The sequence below is a fragment of the Stegodyphus dumicola genome, chromosome 12, assembly GCF_044657685.1.
Source record: "Stegodyphus dumicola isolate Sdum_Otavi_A_Nest chromosome 12, ASM4465768v1".
NCBI lineage: Eukaryota > Metazoa > Arthropoda > Arachnida > Araneae > Eresidae > Stegodyphus > Stegodyphus dumicola.
Window position 1 is genome coordinate 124,991,731 of NC_140779.1, and position 27,461 is coordinate 125,019,191.

Here is a 27,461-nt window from a genome sequence, read left to right on the forward strand (position 1 = left end):
TAAGCGTCTGTACACGGTCTGCCTTGAAATTGTCGTACCAGTGGCTGAAGAGAGCTGACGAGGCAGGTCTCAGGCTGTGCTCCACCTGTTTGTTTTGGCAGTAACTGCCAAATACCGGTCCTTATTCGGCGCTGTAACTCTGGGGCGACCTGTGCTGTAACGTCTACTCACATTACCATCATCTGGGAATCGTTGCCAAAGCCTGGAGATGACACTCTGGGCAATTCCAAGTTTGTCTGATACTTCCAGTTGGGTACGCCCACATTCCAGACGGCCGATAATTCTACCACGTAAAAAATCATCCAAATGCGTCCTTTGTCGGTTATTGCACTAAAATGCTTATAAAGCCCCTGCGAACTATTTGGTTATTGCACTGAAATGCTTATAAAGTGCCTGCGAACAATTTTACTTCTTTGCCTGTATTCGTTATATATCACTTTCTTACATTCTCGTCATTGTGAAGTACCATCGGTGTCATCTGGTTACTTCCTAAAATTTGCATATGATTCTTGAAGATGTGTGTAGTGATGTTACAGGTGATATTTTAGTATATTTTAGAGTTCGATTTCCGCGTGACTCCGAATTATCCTTAATTTATGGACATGAGTGTAGTAGCAACTTTGTTGCAGCATATTTTGGGTGCCCCCATGCTGCACAGACACTATACATTTACCACCCACCAACCTTTTTGAGATTAACTGTTATAGTAGCACCTTTCTTTTCAATTGTTGCAGGGAGATGAGTTTGCACTATCTCTAAAAAATACATTAAATGGAAAATTTACTTGTGAATTTTTAATTATAATTACTGCATATTTAAACAGAAAGTCAATTAATTAAAAACCATAACATTTTTGCGATGCAACTATCACACGGAGGACGAGTCCAAGGATTTTCAAGTTCTCTTTCCCTACGATCAGCTTCTTGAAAGAACTTTTCGGCTTGCAGCATATTTTGGGTGCCCCCATGATGCACAGACACTATGCATTTACAACCCCCGAACCTTTTTCGAGATTCGAACCCGAGTGCTTTGGTACGGCAGTCGGCCTGATCGAGCGGTAAAATATAATGTAAAAGAACAAAGCTTTACTTAATTCAGCTCAATTACTGACAAATGGATAGATAACAAACTAAGTAACAATACATCATAAAAATTAAATAGCAGAACAAATGAGGATTAAACATCATTTTAAGAATAAAAAAAAGTTAGACATTTTAAATAACATTTTAAACATTTGCGATCAGATAAAACTGCTATTTTATGTTGTCTTCTAATTCATTTAAAGTCTTCTTGACATAACAGGTTCATACACTAAATATATTACTCTTCCTTCATGCATTGGGATATCTTTCCAGATGCTAATATCTACCTGCTTTATTTCTTCTGGGATGGTCACATATGCATTTAGTAGCACTATGCACTATTCATGGAAGTCTGGTCTTATTTTATTCGATTTTTTGAATAATTAAGATTTGACTCAGGCTGAGAGCTACGGGTGCTGGGTGTGACTTAATTTGGCAGATTTCATATTATACGTAATGTAAATTATCAAGATATTTTGTAAATGATGATGTACATAAAAATATATTTATAAATGTTGACTTATGTAAAATAACCTATGATAACTTCAGGGATTTAAATGCCCCCCTTTTTTTTTTCACTTACCCAACTGTACTCTTCGGCTAGCGTGTCCGACATCACTTCAAAATATTTGTTACGATTACTATTAATATGTTTACGTTAGTCTCCTTTAACATTAATATGTCTCAATTCATTGACCTAAATAAATAAATATATAAATAAAAATTGACTTTAATCTATAAATGCATAACCAACAAGATTTCTTATTCTATCATTTAAGAAAATTATTTCAACTTCACAGAACACTCAAGAAATCTAACTTTCCTCAAAATAAAATGCAAATGTAATGGAAACTTATTTATAAAATCATAACGTTTTCATTGCTTTGAGTTCCATATTTGTATTTTAGTACATTTTATGCAGTTAGTTTTTATGTAAAGAAAATAAGATAATACTGAAATAGAAAATTTCATTTAAGCAAAAACGTAACAGAAATTACTTTATAAAATGAAAATGTGTGCAAAAAGTAAACAAAATAAAATTAAAAAAAAAAAAAAAAACTATTAGGATTAATGTAAAATATTATTTTACAATACCACAGGAGCTATGTTGTTGAGAAACATTCTCTCTAAAAATTGAAGTTCTAATTCAGTTTTTAATTGGAATATATTTAATTCTGAATTTTTCGGTTGATTGCACAGTTAGGAGTTTTCAGCAACTCCACCTTTTCTTGCAATATTTGTAATCTACTTGATAAAGAATTTAAATTTTTTAAGATTAGATGTTGAAGTTCTGCGGAAGAGAAAAGGTCAGGGTATTACATATTTAATTCAGAAGTCAAACAACAAAAATCAGCGTTATATTTACAAAATTTTCACAGTGACTGTTTACTGTGAAAATTTTGTAAATATAACGCTGATTTTTGTTGTTTGACTTCTGAATTAGTATTTATTCGGCGTGTTATTGTGTCTTTATTACATAATTATTCTAAAAACCTGAAAACAGAACACTTTTAAAAAATTGACTATTGGCAAATTCAGAAAGTTACTGTTAAAAAATTTCCAGCTGCGGTAAGATAGATTTCCCACAAAGCAGGTTTAGGATTTGCTAGATTTGGCGAGAAATCACCCATTTGGCAACATCTTTCAGCGAAATTGGCAATATGCCGTAGACGGATGGAGAACCATTTAGAACGAGTTCTTACTGGTTTGACTTAGAATGTTCTCGAATGCATGCTAAAAGCTATATAAACCCTGCCTGTATGCGGAGTAGCAGTAGTATCTCGAGTCTATCGAGTTGATTTTCAGTCTAGTATTGAGTTGATTGAGGAGTGCGTAGAGAGAGTCTCTTAATGTATCGCGAGTTAGTGCATCATCGAGTCTTATCTTGGAGTGTGTTGAGCTCCAAGAACGATTGAACTGAGTCAGAAGCTGTATTCTAGTGCTTATTGTGGAGTGCATCGCGAGTTGTAGCGTCGAGAATCTCGACAGTACGTCGAGTTCTGAGAAGACTGAACCTAGTCGGGAGCTGTACTCTAGCACTTTGCTGTGAAGCTGTCTTCACTGTTATAGCCTAAAGGCTCTGTTGCTGATTGTTTCAATGTGCTTGTCGCAGTTTTTGGACGACTGTAAACATGTTTTTGGAGATGTCCTGAATAATACTGGCAAATACATTGTGTGTTTATTAAGTGTCATCGTTAATCACTCCAAATTGCATGAACCTGTACAGGAATGCAACAGTACGAAACCTTTATTGGGTCTTTCTGATGAGCCTGCTTTTGGAGTATTAGTCCTCAGATTTGCAGTGAGGACTAGCTAAAACAGATGCAGAAAATTCTGGTTGAAAATATTTTCCTTGTGTGCACTCTGGTAGCAATGGCAAGCACAGCTCTGCTAGCTTTTTTACTATAGTACTTTTTTACTGTTTTTTACTTGTTTACTTTTTTTACTCATCTGAAGAATCGGAGAATTTAAATCGCTGGTGTTTTTTTTTTTTTTTTTTTTTTTTTTTGTTGTTGTTGTTTCCGCACCAAATTCTGCACTTTTCGATGTCTGAAAACTTCATAGCCAACTTTAACTTTTCTATGCCTCTTTCACTGAAAATTTTAAATTTCCGTTATCACTCATAAACAATAATTTAACATAAAGCAAAAAGAATGAATTAAATAATCGTTTAATGTTAGATTAAACATCTAAATGTTCTAGCAGCATTTATTTGCTCATGTATAATTATCGAAATATTTGATGTAAAATTAAATTAACAGTCATGGCTACATTATTTTATAAAATTCTGCAAATTTCAGATATTTTGCAACAATTTATTCAATAAATAAATCAAATAGAATTTTTATGGTTTCGAATTGTAGGATTATACTATTTCATTATTTTTCCACTGCAAAATTAAGGTGACCGAATAGATTTTGAGAGCATCAAATTTGTATAAAATAAATGCAGTTAAATGTTAAAGCAAATATATATTATATCCTGATATGATTGTTAATTTTTGAATTTTTTAATACATGCATTCCTATTTTTAAACAACTAGTCTGGTAATTAAAATAATGTTAAGATTCAAAAACCAAACTACCAACTCGTACTAATAATTTATGGATAAAAGTACTAAAAATGGAGATGTTACTATATTTTAAAAATATTTTGGTACTGATGTCATTCATAACAGCATTTTCCATGTTCTATTCAGCTTTCTAAATTATACAGTGAGAAAAATGAGCAACAAGAACACATAATTATAGAAAATATCATACTTGTCGATGCAAAAATTTAGAGAACCCGGTGAAATTGCCAAAGTTCTCAATAATCTGGGGCTTGATGTGATGCAATCATTTTGTTCAGTTTGATTCATTTTTTCATATTACATATGTCATTTATCCATATCAGCCCAAAACCAAGAATTTGGCACCGTTTGTACACCTTCATCAAATTCAGCAATGTAAAAGAAACTCTTGAAAAGCTAAAATAATTATTTTAGGTATTTTAGGTAAATTTAAAATAGATCAAGTCTTAAAATAAATAAAAAAGCACTATTTCATTCAAAATATTTCAGGTTCAAAGCATAAGTTTAGAGAAGAACAATTTACAAATAGATTTGAGTTTTAATACAATTTATTCCTGTGTTCTTATTAAATACGCATTACTGTTCTTTTTTAATCGATACAGATTTAAGTTTTGGTAGAGGGATAATTTTTTTTTACTTTGGTGTAATAAAGGCGTTTCTTCGAAAACATAAATTGGAAGAAATATTCTTGATGAATACTTACAAAATAATCTCTCTCTCTCTCTCTTTATTTATTTATTTATTTTTAAATCTTAAATGATCATAAACAGCGTTTTTGTTAAAAATGCTATCTGTAAAATTTTCTTTAGTAAACACCAGCAAAATGGAAACTGCCCTAACTTAATTAGAATTTTATTTATTTTATTAATGTATGTATAATGATGTATCTAAGTATGAAATCAATTAAAAATCAGCTTGCCATTTAAAAAAAAGCCTTGCTTTTATCAATTAACCCAAGTACATTTAGAAACAAATTTAATTGGTTTAATTATTCAGAGACTACTTTTAAGGAATGACTATATAGAAAATATTTCATATGAAATAAAGTTGCAACACTTAACTAATAGGATCACGTTCATTATTCTTTGCAGAACTTTATTGACATAGCTAATTTTATCTGCATATACATGTTTATGAATTAAATGTATATTCAACTGAGTAAAAGGAAATAATTATTTAATTTAAATTTTGTATATTTTGCTCTTTAAACAACCTGTTATTAGTAGTATATTCTGAGGCAGGAAAGTGATGTTCTATTTTTATTGCATTGCATGATTATTTTCGTGTTATTTAAAAAAACATTAGCAAGCCTTGTGAAAACATAATCGAGTATATTTAGTTATCAATTAAATAAATTACATCATCAATTAAATAAATTACACAGACATCAGAAGTATGCAACCTGATAATGTAATGAAAGTATGTAGCATTTATGAAAAATTGTGGCTCGAATTGAAAGAACAGGAAATTTCTACAAATATTCTCATATTTAGAGTTGATTTTGGACTGACATCACTTTCATGAATTATTAGTTTTTTCTTCTTGATTGGTATGATGTCTCTTTCATCACTTGAGTATTCGTGATACGATTCTGCTTCAATAGATGATAAATTAGGGGAGATCTCACATCGACTTGACTTCATGATGAAATCCATAATTAACAATTGCCTGTTGTTTTTTTGTCCCCCTAAATCTTTTTAAACATCCGTATATAGATTTAAACACTTACTAAGCTCCCCTTGGAATCGGAGATTTCATTCGACATTTGTGTCATACTGTAAAAAATGATTACCTAATTTTCTTCCCAATTCAAGTCCTACACTGATGACTTTAGCTGTGAATGCAGCTGGTTCAGATTGGTCTTCATCATGTTTGTTTCATGAATCATGTTAACTAACTCATCCTCATTTAGTTCTTCATCAACCATTATTCCTTTAATATATGCTTGAGCTAAATCCTCAAAACCTTCTCCTACTACAGTTTGAGCCAATTTAGTGATCTGAGAATATTCACACTCTAATGGTAATCTATCATTCTCATCTTTAGCAACATCCAGCGTATTGCTTTCCAGCATGCGTTGAGCATTGATTGTTTAATCTGAGTATATGACAGTCCAACACAATCTAAGATTGTAAATTTCTTCCAAGCATCCATAAGAGTAAGATTCATTATTCTCCATTTTTTCTAAAATATACCTAAAGGTTTGTTTGATATACACAATGTTGTAAAAGCCAGAAAATATTACTTGATTCAATGGCTGTAATAAAGAAGTTGTATTTTTTGGGCAAAAAGACTATTTCTACTTTTTTGTGTTGTAAATTTTGAAGATGACCAGGTGCATTATCTATTAAAAGAAGAGTCTTAAAAGGCAATCCTTTTTTACCTAAATAATTTTTGACATCTGGGACAAACATGGTAAGAAATCATTCATTGAACCTTATGGCAGTGACCCGTGCTTTCCTGTTAGGCATCCAATAAAAGGGAAGGTTATTTATATTTGTTCCTTTAAATGAACATGGTGTTTTTGATTTGTTAATAACCAATGGTTTCATTATATAATTGCCTGAAGCATTGCAACAAAAAAAAATTGTATGACTTTTCACTACCTTATGACCACTAGCTGATTTGCAAGGTACAGTCAAAAGTCGTTAATTCGGACACCTATAATCCGGAATGATCTATAATCCGGAATGATCTATAATCCGGACCTCAAAGCTAAAAACTTTCTGCGCATGTGCCGCGTTAGCACATGCGCACAGGCGTTTTACGCGAGCGCGTAAGAACTTGACTACTGCGCATATGCGTGTGAGCAAGCGCAGAATACGTTTTCGCCTGCGCGTTTAATGTATAACGGACGGTGTAGGCTAAAATTATCTAATTATCTATTTCAGTTAATGTTAATGATTGCGTTGTTCCTTAATCTTCGAATAGGATCCCGCTTATTATTTTTTGCAGACTGTAAGAGCAATTTTATAAAAGTAAACTTGAACTTTCGATTATGTCAAATAGAATTTCCGATGCTGGAACTTCCAAAGGATCTACAAAACGAAAGTATGTTTCAATGTTCAACAAAACAAAAAGTGGAATTGCTGCAAAAAATGGATAAAGACATGAAGAATGTGACAGAGAGGTTAGTGAAAACGAAAAAATTTCGTTCGACAAGTTAGTCGGTATTCTCGGCACAGCAATTAACGGGACTTGAACAGCAGAACTTTTTAAGTGAAAAGAAATTATGTCTGTTTATAGAATTAAAGAGAAAGTATTAGTATCACATAAAATGAAGCAACTTAAACAACTTACATTGAAAGAAATGTTTAATAAAGTAAACAAATAAATATTAAGCTTTTTTTTTTTGTAAATTTTGATACCCTTTAGATCATAATTGTTCTTTATTTCATAAATTACGGTTTCATATTTTTAATTTTAGAATTTCTGCATGCCATCTTACGAGATTTAAACTGATGATCTATAATCCGGAAAAATCGATAATCCGGAATCGCCGAAGTCCCGACGAGTCCGGATTAACGACTTTTGACTGTATTTTTTTTTTTTTTCAGAACAACGTAGACACGTCAGCATTGAAGATCTGATCAGAAATGTAGGAGATCGTGGCAATTGATTTCAGCAAATTTTGCTGGATATTGTTGTTACATTCGAATCAGCAGATGCACTTTCTCCTTTCAATCTTAGATTATGTAAAGAATGCCTTTGTTTAAATATTATTAAATCTCTCAAACCAACCATGACTTGTGGAAAAAGATACCTTTTTTTCATCTGACAAAGTCGATAGTGACCGATTCTTAAGTGCTTTATAAATTTTTAAAGCCTTGTTTCTAATAGCATCAGTATCAATTGGAATCCATTTTAAATTTTCGTCTTCTACCCATATCTAATTCTTTTTCTAGTAGAGTCTTCATTTTTTTTTTAATTGTCCTTATTGTGGCTTCATTCATGGAGTAAAATTTAGCAACATTTGTTACTCCTTCTCTATTACATAGATGATCTAATATTTTAATTTTTGCTTCTAATTTCATTTTTGATTTTTTTTTTAAAAATCGTTTTGGCATTATAATACTTTAAAAAATTTACATAAATTATGAAAAATGCCACAAAAACTATAAATGTTGAAAACTTGCTAGTAAACATTCAGATATGTAGATAAAAATGATGTAATCCTTGCTGCTAAAATACTGATACTGCATTAGTTCGCGTGAACCATATAATTTAAAATTTTACTGTTATGAAATACATATACATACTATTGAGATTCCCCTAACACGGGGAATCCCCATCCTTGTTGTTGCCACCAGTGTTACCAAAGAAATGAGATTAAAAAATGACTTCAAATGTATGTATTTGCATTTATGCAGCAAATACTATTTTACTAAGTTTTTGAAATCTGTTAATTTTTAAACTGTGTAAAACTGAAATCATGTAAAACAGGTAAGTACTGTATAAATCGAGGGATAGGTGTATTTCCACGAGATGTTAATACATCAGAACTTTAAATGTCTGTACATATATACTTGAAGATGAAATCCTGCAAAGTTGACAAATGTTTTTAGGAAAATGAAAATTAAAATGGAAATACAAATTTAAATTTCAATAAATTTGACTCTCTTATCGTCAAGACTGCACTTGCATTGTTTTAGAGTGGAATTCATACAGAAAAGCTTCTAATTTCAAAATTGTCGTGTAGTTTTTGTAGTAAAATATATTCCTGTTTCTAACTTTTCCAGGTCTAATAAAGAATACTGCTTTAACATATGGTTAAATAAAATGAAAAGGCATGATCTTTTGTAGTATTTGTAATAATTTGTCTGTCATGTTACCACAAGTTTTTGTTGGTGTTAATTGTTTTTTATTTTCATTTTTTACTCAGAATTGCAGAATTCCAGGTCTTTAAATTTCTAAAAGATAAGCAACAAAGCATAGTATTTAAGAAAAATTTTTATTATTTGCACTTCAAATGCCGCATATGTCAACTAAGTTTAAAGTTGTATATTTTAATACAGAATTAAAAAGAATTAACACCAACGTGCTGCTAATTTGTGTGTGTCCAGTGAATTAGAGGAAAGACCATTCTTAATGCCCATCAACCATGATTTACCAACAATGCGAGAAACAGGCCATCTTTGGAAATCAGAATTTATTTTAGCAACATAAACGTTATTTATACTAGATTTGCATTTGCTGTCATGTAAGTTTTTGATGGGCTTCTGAAACAAAAGAAAATATTTGTTGGTGGTATGATGAAATAAAATATTTGATACTAATACTCTCCGACTGTCATCTAAAATCACACAATCGTTTCCTTTGTTGAAACAATTTATTGTGAATAGGTTTTCTTTTCCTTTTTTTTTTGGACATCTGCAGCTTCATTTAGAGTATGCCCTTCCTCGATGAACTAATGTTCAGTTGTAGTGGGTTCCTGGGCATAGCCTTATCCCAGTGTAGTAAGTTAATACTTTTACGAATGTTAAAGAAATAATGTTGCTGAAGTTCGTAAAAATAAAAATTCGAAGAGCAGTTATGGCAGTGAAATGAAATGAAAGCAATTGTGACATTATAATCAGTAGTAATGGCAGAGTTTGCAGCAAATATAAGATGATGAGTTTTGAAGTTAAAACCTAGAGCTAGTTGGAGTGTGAGCAGCAGAGGCAATCGGGGGCGGAGAGAGAAGAAAAAGCCCTTTTCTTCTTTTTTCTTCCCCCTTTCCTCGAGTATTCAAGGCTGAATGGCTCAAAGTAGTCAGGTGGTAGGCGGGAGCTTGTTGAACTTCTGTTGGCTGGCAGAGGAGTAATCCTATTGGGTGAAGTGTGATTTACAGTGTGCTACGGGGAAGGCCTAGGCTGTTTTCAATCCATACTCCTTTAGAAGGGTGTACAAAGACACACATCATTTCCAGGTTCCTGGGTTGTACCTTATCCTGTGTATAGCACGTGAAATACACTGGTGTGCAAAAATTAAGGACGAAGTCGAAAAATTAGCATATCAGCTGAACGAAGAGGCAGAGCGGACAGAAAGACCAATCCCGAGATTAAGTAAGGTGATCTACGGTAGCACTTGCGCAGATATGCAGGTAGACATAATGGGGGAGTGTCTGAGTTGTATAAAGCATGTTGTCGGTGAAAGATCAGTATTTCTGGCAAAGAGATTGCACACCGTATAGCAGTTAAAATCACACTGAGTTGCTGCCTCGGCGAGAAATGGCGAATAATCAATCTGTTAGATGACATCTGGATGCTTTTACCCGAGGTCATTGGGAAGTTGGAGGAAGGCCGCCGTGTGACAAGTGTGGCTGCAGAGATCGGAATTGCTCACAGCATCGTTTCAGGACTTTGGAGACAATTTAAAACTACAGGAACAGCTATCCGGGGGTTTAGTAGTGGTCGTTCACGAGGAACCACACCTGCAGATGACCGGTATATTGCCTTACAGGCCAGAAGAAACAGGCGGCAGACAGCGGGAGAAATCGCTAGACACACGACGCAGGCGACTGGACGACAGATATCGCGTTTTACCGTGACCAGAAGACTGCAGGGTGGTGGTCTGTTTGCACGACGCCCTGTACGGTGTGTACCTCTAACGCCTGCCCATCGGAGAAGGCGTTCTCTGTGGTGCTGGGAACACCGGAATTGGAGAGACAATGAATGGGGACGAGTACTCTTTACAGATGAGAGCAGATTCAGTCTGAGTAGCGATTCTCATCGCATACTCATCTGGAGAGAGCGGGGAAGCCGCAATAATCGATCGAACATCATTGAAAGGGACAGGTATGGAGGTGGCGGTGTTAACTTCCGAAGGTTTAGCAAGACGGATGTTGTCTGTTTTTGGTTATGAAAAGTATAAATTGTTAGTGTAACTAACTGTGCGTTCTGTGTCTGGGTGTGAGATGTTAATGTAAAACTGAGTAGCGTAGTGATCAGCTAGTGACTCAGCTTTCTCAGTTTCTGTGTATGTGATCCCAGAGGGGCCATTAAGGGGCAGAATATTTGTGTAGCATCTATTATATCTAGAAGCAGCTTTCCATATACATGATCATCAGTAGAGAGTGATTCTAAATATCTAGACCATTTGTTTTGTGCGTGTACTGACTTCCTGATTCAGCCGATTTAAAATTCTCTTAACTTCTGGGCATCTGGTCCTCTGCCATATTTTTCTAGCTCTCTTTCTGTTAGCTAAAAGTTCTCTAATAGCAGGATCTCTGGCCCTACCAGTCAACGGGACCGCCTTGCTATTTTTCAGAGCACGGTTAAGTGTGCTAGTAAAATCTTCGATAACTGCGTCTAACTCGTCTTCACTGTGTATCGCGGGTAACGGGTACTGAGTGTTGTTTAGAGCTACCCAGTTCATAATAAAGGCTCTTTTGTGTGATGTACTATAGCTACTGATATTCACCTCCATTAAAACAGGGTTATAATCAGAGAATAGTTCACGTAATCTTTCTATCCTTGATGGTTGATAAATATTTTTTAGCAGGAAAAATTCAATAATGCTTGCAGATCTATAGCATGTTGGGTAGGAGGGAGCTACAACAGTAAAGTTGGCCGTTGAGGCAAATTGATTAATAATGTGACCATTTGAATTATCATTTCTGCAGTTCCGATTTTTGTGGTGTGAGTTAAAGTCTCTACCTATGATAATTTTATTGTTTAGTTTGGATATAGCCATTAAATCGGCGAAAAATCCTTCTGTGGTTTACGGTTGAGTAACTAGATCGAGACGAACGTGATTGGTTGTAGAGTGTGTGGTATGATTATGATAGCTACCGCCTTCATGGCCGAAAGCTGTTGAACTGTGATTACAAAGTGAGAGATGGAGCGCTTAAGGATCCTCGTTAAGCGCTCCATCTCTCACTTATTTCAATTTTTTCCACCAGCATTTTTGTGATTGGTTGAAATTCTTTCTTGTCTTCAATCCATACTAATTTAAAGGGATGGCTGAGTGAATGAGGGGGTAGAGGACATGATGGAAAAATTAAATTAAGCCTGCTTCAATATTAATTAGTGATCCGATAGGAATAAAAATTTTAATTTTCCCAATTTTTGGTGCTAAGCTAGGCAATTAGGTATATTACAATAATTAGTTAAAGAATAATTAATTAGTTTTTTGGGTCTTTTTTAAACTGGTGTAAAGGCCCTTATTTTCGTGAGCCCGTCGTAATCGCAAAAATCAAAGCTTTGCGAAATACTTTTTTTTTCCCCCAACTTTACTTAAGTACTTTTAAAATTTTTCAACTTTCTGTTCTGTTCATATAAAATTCGTGAAATTTTCAACTCGCGAAATCACCGATATATTCATTTTTGTGAAAATTACGGCCTGCAAAAATAAGGGCCTTTACAGTAATTAAACGCTTATCAAAAACCTTTATTGTATGTCTCTGAGGATGGTTTTAGGCCTTTTCCTGTGTTCTTCGGATTTGATATGATTTAAAATTGGTATTGTGGACTTGTTTGCCCTGGTTATATCATTGTAGAATTTTTGACTGGAGGAACAACTTTTGGTTGTGGTGGTGTAGGTAAATTTTGACTTGAAGTGCTTCGTTGATTTACAGTGTTAACTGCATTCTGGACATAATTAGTATCGTTTTCAGGGTCCAGAGGACGAAATATATTTTTCATGGCAATGAAATTTGATGCATCTCTAAGAATTACAGTTTTTTAAAATCTGTTTTACACGGGAACCGATTGTCCGATTTTGATGCGGTTTCCTGCATTCAATAGCAATTTCATGCTCCACAAATTTTATATCTGCATCTCAAATAGGATGCAAGTTGTAGGAAAATGCTTTTGAAAGCAGCAAGCCGCATCAAAATCACACGACTCGAAAGTTAATGATCCATTTTGATGCGTTTTGCTGCTTTCAACTGCAAATGCATGCCCCATCATTTTGATATAAGTTTTATGTCTGTATCTCAATTAGGGCGTAATTTCGCGGGTTGTCTGTCTATACCAGGGTTTCTTAAACTGGAGTCGCTGGACTTGCAGCAGGGGGTTGCCTAGAATTTTAGCAGTTTTGATATTTCATTAATTTATTATAATACTTTTACAATTACCAAATATTTTTACTTAATACAATACATCTTAAAATAGATATGGCAATACAGACAAAGAAAAAAAAATGAATCCGTTTCGATGCCTTCATTTTATAATAGAAACGTTCATTTTTCTTGCTTTGCACGTGACGCTGTCATTTCATCTGTTACTTATTTAAAATGTTCACATTGTTCTATGTCTTAAAATTAGAAATTAAATGTAGTGACCTAAAACTGCAAGTGTACAAAAGAAAAAATTGACAGTTTCACTCACGCATGTGTCGGATTTGCGCAGTACTTATTGGGTTCCACAGAATTTTTGTAAATACAGTCAAAAGTAGTTAATCCGGACTCGTCGGGACTTTGGCGATTCCGGATTATAGATCATCAGTTTAAATCTGGTAAGATGGCATGCAGAAATTATACAATTAAAAATATGAAACCGTTATTTATGAAATAAAGAACAATTATGATCTAAAGGGTATCAAAATTTACAAAAAAAAGCTTAATATTTATTTGTTTACTTTATTAAACATTTCTTTCAACAAGCACATGCGTAAAGCATACATTAAGCATAGTCGAAATTAGAAAATTGCAACCAGAAAACTATTTGATGTGTACTTGTGATATTTATAATGACAAGGAATTTGATTTAAATCATATCAAAGACGGAATACATCGAGATGAAATACTACATTTAGTAAGGAATTATAAGCCGAATAAAATAAAAACATTTGCCCTGAAGATAAGGATAGTGCTGACAAATCAACTTCCAGTTCATTGCGCGCTGCAATGTCCCCCCCGCAGAGCAGCATGAAATTGATAAACAGATTTCGGAATGGTTAAGAAACAAAGGATATGCCTTTTTCCATTTTTTTGCAGCAATTCCACTTTTTGTTTAATGGACTTCGAAACATACTTTTGCTTTGTAGATCCTGTACATATTAGTAAATATATATCGGAAATTCTGTTTGACATAATCGAAAGTTCAAGCTTACTTTTATAAAATTGCTCTAACAGTCTGCAAAAAATAATAAGCCTGATCCAATTCGAAGATTAAGGAACAACGCAATCTGCAACATTAACTGAATTAGATAATTTTAGCTCAGCTTATACCGTCCGTTATACGTTAAACGCGCATGCGTAAACGTATTATGCGCATGTGCACAGGCAAAGTCACAGCCGTAAAGGTCTTACGAGCACACGTAAACGCGACGCATGCGCAGAAAGTTTGTAGCTTTGAGGTCCGGATTATAGAGCATTCCGGATTATGGGTATCTGAATTAATGACTTTTTGACTGTATTATGGCGTCCTGGGAATCGCAAAAAATTCTCAGTGGTAATAAGGTATTGCAACTGAAAAATATACTATACGTATGTATGCCTTATAGGCTTACCATCCTCGTGGTTAGAATTAGCGTTTGAATTATCCGAGATTTCATGTTGTTTTCTTTTTATATTTAACTTAAAATTATCATTAAAAGCATTAGCAAGGCTATCTAAGGGTTTTTTTAGCATACTGAGATATTTAAAAACACACTTACCCTTAAGGGGCTCCAGTACTTTCAATGTATCACAGTTTGCTTTTGCCGTAAGAGGTGTATGCTGGTCCATGTCCGATGCGACTCGTACAGCATCCAGTTGTTGCTTGAGGAGACGAGTATTCTCAATCTTAGCTTCTAAGGGGATGATTTGAGTATGGAACGAGTTAAGAGAAGATTAAGAGACATATCCTAAAATAATATGTCCAATTGTATCAAAATATTAGCAGTTTACAGCTATAAGGTGAATTATTCAGTATAATGATTTTTTAATGTTGACACTGATGGCAAATTGCTGCTAGAAATTCTGTGGTTTAGAGATATATAATCGTCCAGAATATAATATTTCATCACAATTATTCTTTTTCAAAGTAAAAAAATAAAATTTACAATAAAGCTTAGAACTAACATGAAAACTAATAGATAGTTCTTGTAACTATGCAATACATCTGGATTTATATCATAAAAATATTTTTCAATAAATAATAGATCAATAAATAAGTATCTTAATATTTTATTCATACTTACGAGCCAGATGATGGGTAACAGGTATAAGAACACACCTCTATTTTCCATGCAATGCAGAAAAATACATAGTAGCTTCATCTGCCAAACGGTCTAGTACATTTATGCAGCATTGTTGTCTAACAAGACTCCAGGTAACTCGAGAATCATGGGAATATTCCAAGTAAACACCACTTTCCCATTGAAATTTTTAAATTTCAGTCACTTAAATCTAATATCCATACATAATTTACATAATCTTACCACATAAAAGATTAATCATTATTATAATTAAAAGATTTACTTCAAAAGATATTTTACAAATAGATATTTTAGATAGGAGAAAAACATATTTATTATATATGCCTTGTACAATGACTAGAACTTTAAGCACTTAAGTGTAACTAAGCAGATGGAACAAATAAATATAATACTGGTTTTTGAGTAAATGGAATCTAATTTCAAATTTTTAAACAAAGTAAGGGGGGTATCAAAGTATCAATATACGACAATTCCAATAATGAGTATAAGGATGGTACCTTACTCTAGATATAATATTACATGAATAATTAATTTTTATTAATCATGTATAAATATTCCTTTCTTTAGTTTTGTTAGTCAAAACATACTTTTATTTTTAATTATTAACTGTACAATGTTTGTCATTTCACAGCAAAATGCATTGTGAAGGAAATACATAAAGTCCATGCGGTGACCAGACAAAAGGACGAAAGTGCACACGACAAAAGCCCACAAAAATGACCCCACTGGGATAATTGCCCACGCGACTAATACCCACACCGATGAAAGCGCACATTGATGAAAGCCCACATAGATAGAAGGGTACGCTGATAAAAGTCCACACTAACAAAAACCCACACCGATATATACGTCATGAATAGAGATAAAATAAAAAATAAATGAATAAGAAATAATTGAACAATAAATTTAAGTAGCGGAACACATTTCATTTTCGTCTCCGGCTGAATTAAATTCCTATATATATATATATAGTACAGAGAGTCAATCAAAATAATATAATTAAAAACATATACATGTATGTATCTTTGTTTTTATATTTACGCAAGAAATGGAAGTGCCTTTGTATAAGTGTGACAAAGGGAGGTGAAAGGGAATACTGGCCACACTGCTTATTTTAATTCTACAAAATTATAAGGAGTATAATATGTATGTAAATTTTCATCATATACAGAGAATAATTTATGAATAATTTAACACTACAGAAAATTTTGCATTATATGAATTTAATATGGAGAATTAAAGCCGAACTTTCATTTTAACGAAAAAAAATAAAAGTACAGTATTCTATTATGATTAAGCGCAAACACCGTTTTAATGGTGAATAAAAAGCATGGTTTCAAATAATCCAGTTAAATTTTGACAACTTGGATTTTACATAAATTAATTTCATTCCCACTTGAAATTTAATTTTTTTAATCATAATAATTACTCGTAAAATTTTTCAGGAAGTCATAGTTATTTTGGATTTCCTGAAAATGTGTGCTGGTTTTAAGTGGGCATTCGTCTTGTGGGCTTTTGTCATGTAGTTTTCTAACTGGCCGCTGGCTATTCAGGCAGGAAACCATTGCCTTCCTTTTCTTTTGCCCCCAGCTGTGTGAAAAAGCAGTTAAAGAGAGGAGAGCCTTGCTTAATTGCTTTATTCCCTATGGAACCTGGGGCGCCAAAGAAGGCCTCAGAAGGGAGGGTGTGGCAGGAGAACAATTAAAGAGGATTTTAAATGTTTTTTGTTAGTTACCTACTAGAAAATAACATTATCTGAAATTCCGCTTGTAACTGAAGTTAACCCCTTTCTTACATTTCTTTAGTATAGTTCTTGAATAACCTTTTGTCTAAGGATTTAGTTAGAATTTCAATTATTTTAAAATTTCAATAATTGGAAAATGAAAGGAATTAAATATTTTTTAACCATTTTTAAAGGGATAATTCACTGTTTTTGCAGTAAAACTGCAGAGTGGAAAAATATGCTAGTTCCTGATTTGATAGTGTCTCTAACAACTTTTTGATGAACTAATTAAACATGCTTGTTATATCAAAGCCATTGTTTAAAAGTAAAACTACTGAACTATTTCTAAAAACATTAAATTATTACATATATTAAAATTTACGTACAAGTAATATTTTTCATTTTAACTTTCATATGGTTGAAAACGCAACCATGTGAAAGTTAAAATGAAAAATATGAAACCGTAATAAAAGTTAAACTATTCGAATAATTTTAATAACACAGGTTTCTGAACTTAGCAACAAGATGATTTAAGAACCATGAGCCCAGCGTTGTAAGAAAAGTAATCTTGCACATTAAAAATAATTTTTATTTCAATAAAAATATTATATTACTCGATTAACTGTAAACGCTTAAAAAACAGTTCATTTCAATTTACCGTAATTATTTATATACAAAAACTTTGATTGAAGCAAATTTAAACAGCATTTAGAAACTGAAAATTCACTGGAACACTTCTTTTGTGGGTTTTATGCTGTCATTACGTGTTGAATATTATTTCGCCTAGATTAAGAAAAAGAAACTCATAACATGTAAAAATTTATTAGGTAGAAAAACTATCAAATTAAGGTCATTTTCTTCTCCTCGAAGTGCATTGATTTCCTTATACGAATTTCATATTCTGACAGCACAGAAATAGTGGCCACATATCTTGTAGGAGGTATTTCTTAAAAGCCTCATGTGTTGACGATCAAGTAGAAAAAAAATGTTTTGTTATGGAGTTACGTTTTGAATAACTTTTTTCTTCTATTGAATGAGTTCAAAGTTTCTAATATCTTGTTTTCTAGCATGAAATGTTTCACCAGTTTTTAAGGTTCTTTTCTAAGAATAATTCTAATTCATTAAGCAGAAGTTAGTAAGAACAAGTAAGGTGTACTTCAAATTTGATCTCTTAGGTTTATTAGGTCTGGCTACCAAATAACTGTTTTTGAATTCAACATCAAATTTTAAACATATATTTTTTTTTAAATTTGTGTCTTTTATTTTCAAAAAACATGCACGTAATCCGAAGTTTCTGTGACAAAAGTTAGTATAAGAAAAGTGGGACAAATTAAATTATCTGTATATTTAGTCACTATTAAAAACGAATTCTGGCTAGACTATGGGTCCTCAATCAGGAGGAATAGCCCTAAGGGGAATTTCAAAGTTTCAGAGAGTAATTTAGTCCACCTTTTCTTTACGTATTAAGTATTTAGATTTAGTTTATGAATACAAAAAAGAACATTTATTCAAATTTTGGTATTTACCAACATGTTTGATACTTGTTTAATTTACTTAAAAAATAATCCGTATTTAAACAAACACATATCTACTTTTCAAGTTTTGGGAAGGAGAGGTTGAATGATCATTTAGCAATGGTGGAAAGGGTATATGGGGAAAAAGCTGGTGAGAATCACTGGTCTAGACTGAGCCAACTTGATTTAAATATAGAATTTTATACTCTATATAGAATTTTATACGAATCTTTAGTTCTTACTGTAGAGTCATTAGGTTTTTTATATATATATATAATGTTGTATGATCTTAAATCCATTTAGTGCGAATAAAAGTTATTATTACTTGCGCAATTGCTGCAAAGTTAGTTAATAATAATTTATTTCCTAAACAGTATTGATTAATTGATTATATTATCTCCCGAGTTTAATTAAAGTAGAATTATTTTAAAAGTGTGAATCTATACTGTATATAGGTATACAAAGATACACATACATATACATGTATGTGTATCTTTGTTTTTATATTTACGCAAGAAATGGAAGTGCCTTTGTATCAGTGTGACAAAGGGAGGTGAAAGGGAATACTGGCCACACTGCTTATTTTAATTCTAAAAACTGGTAAGTTATAACTGGTAAGTTACTGGTTAATACTGTTAAGTTATATTTTGAAAGATGTTTTGAAGTAATTTGAAAGCAAAATGTTAATAATGTTTTAACGGGGACTGGAGTTAAATCATCACGAAGAATAAAATTTCAATTGTAAAAGGAAAATTAAAACATGTAATCATTGTCATTGATCGAAAATTAGTTGACTTTTCAAGGGAATTAAACCAACTCCCGTTCAATGAACAATAATTGATAAAAATACGTAAATACGAAAGTGTTTCGTCTGGTGTCCGCCGACAACATCGCGGCAAAAACATCGCGGAGGAAAACGTCGCGGAGAAAACAACGCAAGGCGAAAACGTCGTGCTACAAAACATCGTGGGAGAACACATCGCAAAGAGAAAAACATCGCAGTTCTAAAACATCGTGGTACAAAATATCGTCGTCGAAAATAAAGCGGTTCAAAAACTTCGCAATTTAAAAACATAGTCGTCGAAAATATCGTGATAAAAAATAAAGTATCTACAAATCATCGCGTGACGATAACATCGCAGACATGCTTTTTTCAGACATGCTTTAATAACTGTAAATGGATATTCCCATAATGATTCGTGAGCGCAAGAGGGTAAGAAGGATAATTTTTACTTTCATATTTTTTATTAATACATTTTTGCTGAGAAAATAAAAAGGAAACTTAAGCATAGAAAATTAATGCAACTTATAGCACTTAATAGAATTTTAAATCGACATAGTTAACTAACAAAGACCATAATAAATTATTTTTAATAAAGATTTTACAGGTAATTTTTCATAAAAAGTATAATCTATTAAGTTGCATTTAATTTTCTATGCTTAAGTTTCCTTCTTATTTTTTCAGCAAAAATTTATTAGTTAATAAAAAAATGTGAAAGTAAAAATTATCCTTCCTTACATCACTTGCGCTCACAAATCATTATGGGAATATCCATTTACAGTTATTAAAGCCTGAAAAAAGCATGTCTGCGATGTTATCGTCATGCGATGATTAATAGATACTTTATTTTTTACCACGATATTTTCGACGGCGATATTTTTAAACTGCGAAGTTTTTGAACCGCTTTATTTTCGACGACGATGTTTTGTACCACGATGTTTTAGAACTGCGATGTTTTCTCCCACGATGTTTTCGCCTTGCGTTGTTTTCTCCGCGATGTTTTCGTCCGCGATGTTTTTGCCGCGATGTTTTCGGCTGTAACCGTTTCGTCTTTACTCGAGTTATAAGTTAAAGCCAAACCGGCAATTCTAGTCAGGCCAAATATTTCCGCGAATAGAAGGAATTATGAACCAATGCTGATATTGAAAGAACTTATTCTTATGAAGCATTTTAGTCAATTCAATTTGGAGTAAAAATCAATTACTGTAGAGAAATCCTATTTAACTCGAGTAATCGTCCCCGACACTTTGATGTTTATGCATTTGAGTACTATATTATTTGTAGAAATTAAACATTGGAAATTGTCATTATGAAATCGAATTCAAAGTAAAGTTGAAATAAACATAGAAGATTATAAAAAAAGATAAATAATGCAAAATTTGTAAAAACAAATCAAAGACAATATAAAAATAATATAAAAAATAATATAGAAAATAATATAAATAAGATCAGTGAATGTACATGAAGATATAAAGGCCAGAAAAGGTATTAAGTAACTGTCTATTAGCTCTTGGACAGTGAAAATGCTTTTTTCCTTTCTTAAATTCTTAATCATTGCGACACGACAATTAGCCAGAAATTAATTAATTTCCATTCACTAGTATTTTCAAAAAAATCTTAACAGATGGTGTCTCTCAGATAAGAACTCCACAAAATACATCCCTCAAGAATTCCAAGTCCCACCCACTACCATAAATTGCTTCAAGTTTTACCGACTGATATTATTCAAAGCCCCTACTGCCGTTAAGAATTTTCGGACACCCTACACTTCTGAGTCAGACACGAAGAGAACACTTTGCCAACTCCCCCACTAGAAAGAATGTAAGTTACTTAATACCTTTTTTGGCCTTTATATCTTCCTGTACATTCACTGTTCTTATTATATATTATTTTCTATATTATTTTTTATATTATTTTTATATTGTCTTTGATTTGTTTTTACAAATTTTGCATTATTTATCTTTTTTTATAATCTTCTATGTTTATTTCAACTTTACTTTGAATTCGATTTCATAATGACAATTGCATAAACATGAAAGTGTCGGGGACGATTACTCGAGTTAAATAGGATTTCTCTACAGTAATTGATTTTTACTCCAAATTGAATTGACTAAAATGCTTCATAAGAATAAGTTCTTTGAATATCAGCATTGGTTCATAATTCCTTCTATTCGCGGAAATATTTGGCCTGACTAGAATTGCCGGTTTGGCTTTAACTTATAACTCGAGTAAGGACGAAACACTTTCGTATTTACGTATTTTTATCAATTATTGTTCATTGAACGGGAGTTGGTTTGTTCCCCTTGAAAAGTCAACTAATTTCCGATCAATGACAATGATTACATGTTTTAATTTTTCCTTTTACAATTGAAATTTTATTCTTCATGATGATTTAACTCCAGTCCCCGTTAAAACATTATTAACATTTTGCTTTCAAATTACTTCAAAACATCTTTCAAAATATAACTTACCAGTATGGATGCACGCTTTTAAAATAATTCTACTTTAATTAAACTTAGGAGATAATATAATCAATTAATCAATACTGTTTAGGAAATAAATTATATATATATATATATATATATATATATATATATATATATGCAGGAGAAAGGAAAAATAAGCAATGCCCTCTTCGAGACTCGAGCCTGGATCTTTCGAATACGAGCCATGAAGGCACCATGAAGTTACACCATGAAGGCATTCTAGAAGGAGGGAGAAAGTACCTTATTTACTCCCCCTTTTAAAGGCCACTGGGTATTAGGGGACCCAGTCGTCAAATCTTGGTGGAGAAGAATCATCATCCACCACCTTTTTTTTAGTTCAGGCATCATGCAGGAGATATGAAAATTTAGCAATGTGCTTGCCTGGACTCTTAACTTGAACCTCTCGAATACGCGCCGAGTGTGCTAACCATTACACCGCGAAGGCATGCTGGAAGGAGGGAGAAAATACTATCCTGTTATGTATTATTTCAGCCTGTACTGTCAATTCTACTTTCCGCTTCCTCACCCGGATGTAAATAAGTTAGTAAGTAAACATGTTTAGAATGCAAATGAGTGAAGAGTATTTATGGCGAAGCTTTTGCGATTGAAAGGAATTGCGAGAATTGGCTATGTCAACTTTTGCTGTCAGGGTTTAGCCGTTGCATTAAGTGCACCAGTAAGTTAATTTTCTGAAAAGGCCTGTTAGGCTAATCTTGAAATCCTCTATTTATTACCTTGAAAATTTAGGTTTATTGGTTGTGCTGATGCTTTAGCAACTCAATATTTTGTCGATTGAGTTGTTAAAATATCAACACAACAATTTAAGTATTGTTGTATGGTTGTGCTGAAACTTTAGCAACTCATTCGTCAATACTGAGTAGCTAAAGTATCAGCACATCTGTACAACAATATTTAAATGTAAGCAGTAAGCATAAATATGCAGAATGAAGTAAGCTTTGTAAACAATTTTATAGCTAACTTAATTTTGATAGCAAACACTCATGTAAACAGATCATGTTTGCAAACACGCCCTAAAAGAACATCATCTACATCATGCCTTTATCTACTGCAATATGCAATGTCCTGAAAGATGATGCCTGTACCATTACAATAAATAATGCCATAAAACATATACATGTACAACTATGTATCGCTATATATATCATGTAATGTAATGCATTTTAATTTAACGCCCGACGGTGCAGAACTTGCGGTGTTGGCTGGAGTCACAATTTCATTGTGACTCGAAGACGCCGGAATGTTGTTGTTTTTCTAGTTTGTGTTTAGAGCTAATGTGTACTTACTTCAGGTAAATATTAGGTGGCTCCTTTACTTCTACGTAACATAACATCACAAGCAGTAGTCTATATGTTAAGCACAAGGTGTACTCTTGAATAAAAGGTTTCAACCTTTAACCTTATTCTATTGTTACTGAACATCAAGTTGATTAGTGAGTTTGGTTTGGTTTAGTGTATGTGAGCACAGCAAAGCCTCGAGGGCTATCTGCCTGAGTAGAGGGATGCCTTCGTGGAAGTCTTTCTAAGAGATACTGGCTCATGTACAAATTACACATGGGGAAAACTACGAAAAGGCCCATGCAGTCAGCCCGTCTGCGGGATTGGAAACTCTGACTGAACTTCCAGTGTTCCACGACTTTACCGCTTGGCGGACTCTTTTGACTAGTGAGAAGTCACCAGCAATCTTACAGAAGGTCATTGACAGTTTGCATGCTCCTGTGAAGGATTATAACTTGTTTGTTAGCTCCATTCTTGAAGCTAACATTCAAACATAAAATTCTATGTTTTACTGGGGTTAGTTTCATAAAAAAAATTTCTATTGATTTCAAAAGAGAAAAAAAAATTGAGCATTTTTTGAGATAAGAATAGTTGAGATAAGCAGTATGCATAACAACTTACATATGTTACATTCTAAACGTGAAAAAAAATTTTTTTGATTGGTAGAACGTATCTCATCTAAGACTTAATCATTTATTTTGGATTCGCAAAACTTTCTAGACATTGTTCCTTTGAAAAAGTTCAAATATCAGAAAAAATAAATAATTAGTTAGACAAATAAAAATTAATAAATAATGGAGTAAAAGCTGTACATTAAGCAAGCGTCAGTCATCCAATTCTCAAGCTTTTCATGTAGGCACAAGGCTCAACAGCGGCTAAGCGGTAAAAAACATGGAGGTAGGAAGTAAGATGGAGTCACCCTAAACAAGTTTCTCCGTACCCTGCTCTGAAGCACCGGCGATCCCTACGTGGTGACCAAAAAATTGGGTCATTTACCATTGAGTTCTATGGGATTTGACGCGTTCTGGTGTAAATATTTTGTAATTACGTCGCAAATATACATATAAATGTATATATTTTCTTTTTCTACAACACTTCAGAGTCCTAAGTATGTGAAAACAACATATTTTTAAACAGCATTTCATTCTGAACTGAATTAAATGCTATACTTTTCACAGGACGGTTTAATTTGAATGAAATATTTTCACAAGTTTTCGTTAATTACATTAGGAAAAAAAATTAAGGTAATTCGATTTTATTCGGTTAAGGTACAAAAATTAAGATCAAAGTTTATTGTATTATTAATATTAAAATTATGCATTATTTCTTTTCTATTTATAGAGCTTCTTCCTAAAATTCTTTCTTAAATATGACATGGTTTTTTGGCTTCTTTTAAATCGAAAAATGTAAGTCAATTTATAATTAATGCTCTATTCGGTTCATTTTAAATTAGAGAATTATTAGGAATTAGCGAAAAGGGAATAATTCTTTTAATTATACTTATCAGATTTTTTTTTTTTTTTTTTTTTACCCTTCATTTCAACAATACATATTCCAAAACTCTTTATTACGTTCTTAAGTGCACATCTCATAGCATTTGCTTTACAATACCTTTTAGCAGATTGCTTTCCAATACGAACAATTCTTGCTTAAATAATTTTATAACGTATTTGTCAACAGGATTTCAATTTATGTTTACAATTCAATATTAAAGTTATTATATATTTAGATAACATTTATAATCATTATAAATTAGATACATTTAATCATTAGATTTCTTCACAGTACTTTCACAGTTGTTTATAAGTGAATAAATTCTTCATTTCAAATACATTTATAAATAATTTAATGAATATTTAAGTATTTTGTCAAAGGCAGATATATGCTTTTTGCAAGCACGTGCATAAATACCCATACATATTTCCTATTTATCATTTCCGGCATGTGCAAATCTTTAATTTCTGTGCATTCACTATATTTTTCGTGTAAAGTAATTTACACTAATTTAGCATACACCCGAAAGTTTTACATAAAAAATATATATGAATATAATTTGAATGAAAATTATAAGTATTATTTTTAATACCCACTCAAAGGTCAGTTTTTCTTCAAAATTCCTCCACGATGGCATCTATCTCTTTAGGCAGATAGCCCTTGCATGCGTTACTCTATTTAATAAAAACTTAATCTGACCTATGTGCCTAATTACAAATATTTTAACATACATAATTTTATATTTACATTTAGCCATCAAGTTTCAAACTTTTCAAATCTTCTAGAAAATAAATTTTGGCAGAACTCTTTTAGCAATTTTCTTAAAATCTATATTTTTGTAGTGCAACAGCTTAGAATTTTATAAAACAAATTCATGATCAAAATCGCTGTTGTTAGTTATCGAAAAATAACCAAGATGCGATTTTTGCGTAAATGTCAGTAAACTATACAAATTGCTATTATCCATCACACTATGAATGTTTCTTTCATGCGAAAGTGTCCCTTTTTCGATTTCTATGGAACTGTCGTGTGTCGAAATACTATCAGAATCTTGTCAAGCGAGCTTCTGAATGTAAACAAAGAACACCCCGTCTGGTGACCCAAGCTTCAAAGCAGTGCTTCACTTCTACCGCGGAATGGCCCCTCCTCCCTTTCCTACCTCCATGCTAAAAAACGCTGAACACTGGTAGCTCGGTCCGGGGTTTAAATTCCGATGGAAAGGCTGACAGCATGGGCACTTTCGTGGTTTTCCCCTTGCGTAACATGTGTACGAGCGAGTTTCCTTTAAAATGTCCTCCACGAAGGCATGCCTTCCCTTGGCTTAGTGTCATTTCGTCCGTTCTCTTTTCATGCCGAGTTTGAAATAGTGTCGTTCGTCTGCTGCCATTCGCACTTATTCTGTCTTTCCCATTTCATTCGATGTTCGAAAAGTCACATTATGATTAAGAAAAGATATTATTCAAACGAACTGACCCTTACTACTTTGACCTAAGTTAGCCTTTGTGTTCTAATATTTATTAAACATTTTCTTTAGATAAATTTATTCTGAGCAGAATAATGAATTTCAGACATGTTCAAGAGGTGTGTGTTTGAATGTAATTCCATTTTTGTCATATAGTGTCTTTTTTTTCAATTTCACATACTTCTAAATAAAAATAGAACGCCTGTTCCTGTGCTTTGACAGAAAATCAAAATGTAGCAAGTGTATAACGAAGATGTACATGTTTTATTAAAAATATAGCGAGCCCTCTATAACGCAACCGTTCATGGTTTTAAAGGATTTTGGTTGTAGATATGGTGATCTTAGAAATGTGATATTCACTGGCAATGTTTGTTTATGTTCACAAAAAATACAGGTTTCTTTCAAAAGGTGACCTCTTAGAAATGTCTTCAATAGATATAATTCACTGTAATTATTTTCTAATGGATAATGGAATTAATTTAATCTAATGTCTAGAAAACAGCTATTTACCGTAGGGAGATTTAAAAGCACTATAACTGTAATTAAGAGCACTGTAATTGTTCCTTCACAATCAGCTGTAATATAAGATTAGCTGGTTTCTGTGTATTTTTCATGTTATGTAACTGATATCCATAAATCTTGAACAAATATACAGCAAATGCAAGAGAAATTATTAAAAAATTACAATTTGAAACATTAATACTATTTTTCTATTACTATATATAATACTATTAATGAATGATGAATTTATATAATATGTATACTTAGAATCTAAAAGCGATGAACTTTGATGACTCTATAAATATATATTTATGTAGTTACAAAATTTTATTAGATGTTATTATATGCATAGTTCTTTATAATCTTCCCAATCTCTAATGAAATGTTACATATTTATTACTACAGTTTGAGATGATTTTACTTAAATTTGTAGATATGCTGACTTCTGAGAGTTGTTCCATCCCCACCCAAAATAAATAAATAAATAAAATAAAAATTAAAAACACTATTCCGAATTGCTGTAGTTTAAAGATTAAGAGGTTACATTTGGAATTCATTTTTTTGACAGGGTGTCAGCTGACAATTTTAATTTATTCTGAAGTCGAAAAGAAACTATTTCTAGAAAATCACCAAATTATAATTGTTACATTCAAAAAAGCTTTCAGTGAGAAATATGTTTAAACTTTGATAATAAGCTCAGTCTAAAGTAAAGAATAAAGTATCTCTTAGCCAAGTTTTTTTAACATTTTGTGTGTTACCTTTCTTTATCAAATATCATGTTCCTCGCACTTAAACCATAAGATCCAGTGCAACAGCAATATCGCAAAATACTCGTAGTTTTAAAACGAGCATATCTTTAGAATTTCCGATACAGAGACTCACGCGCTGGAGATAAAAATGTTTTTTCTGCACAACGTTGCCATTGC

At 32.4% G+C, this 27,461-nt stretch overlaps 1 long non-coding RNA gene across 2 annotated transcripts; it reads right to left on the bottom strand.

Annotated features, from left to right (window-relative positions):
- Nucleotides 1-817: 817 nt before the first annotated feature.
- On the bottom strand, nt 818-27,461 carry LOC146993760 (uncharacterized). 2 transcript variants are annotated; one of them, XR_015038281.1, is made up of 4 exons: nt 27,294-27,461; nt 14,737-14,925; nt 4,346-4,551; nt 818-1,046 (listed from the first exon to the last, which is right to left on the bottom strand). It is a non-coding gene; the product is annotated as an uncharacterized LOC146993760 (long non-coding RNA). The 2 variants fall into 2 exon arrangements; XR_015038280.1 differs by lacking the exon at nt 818-1,046 and having other exon boundaries at nt 3,856-4,551; nt 27,294-27,459.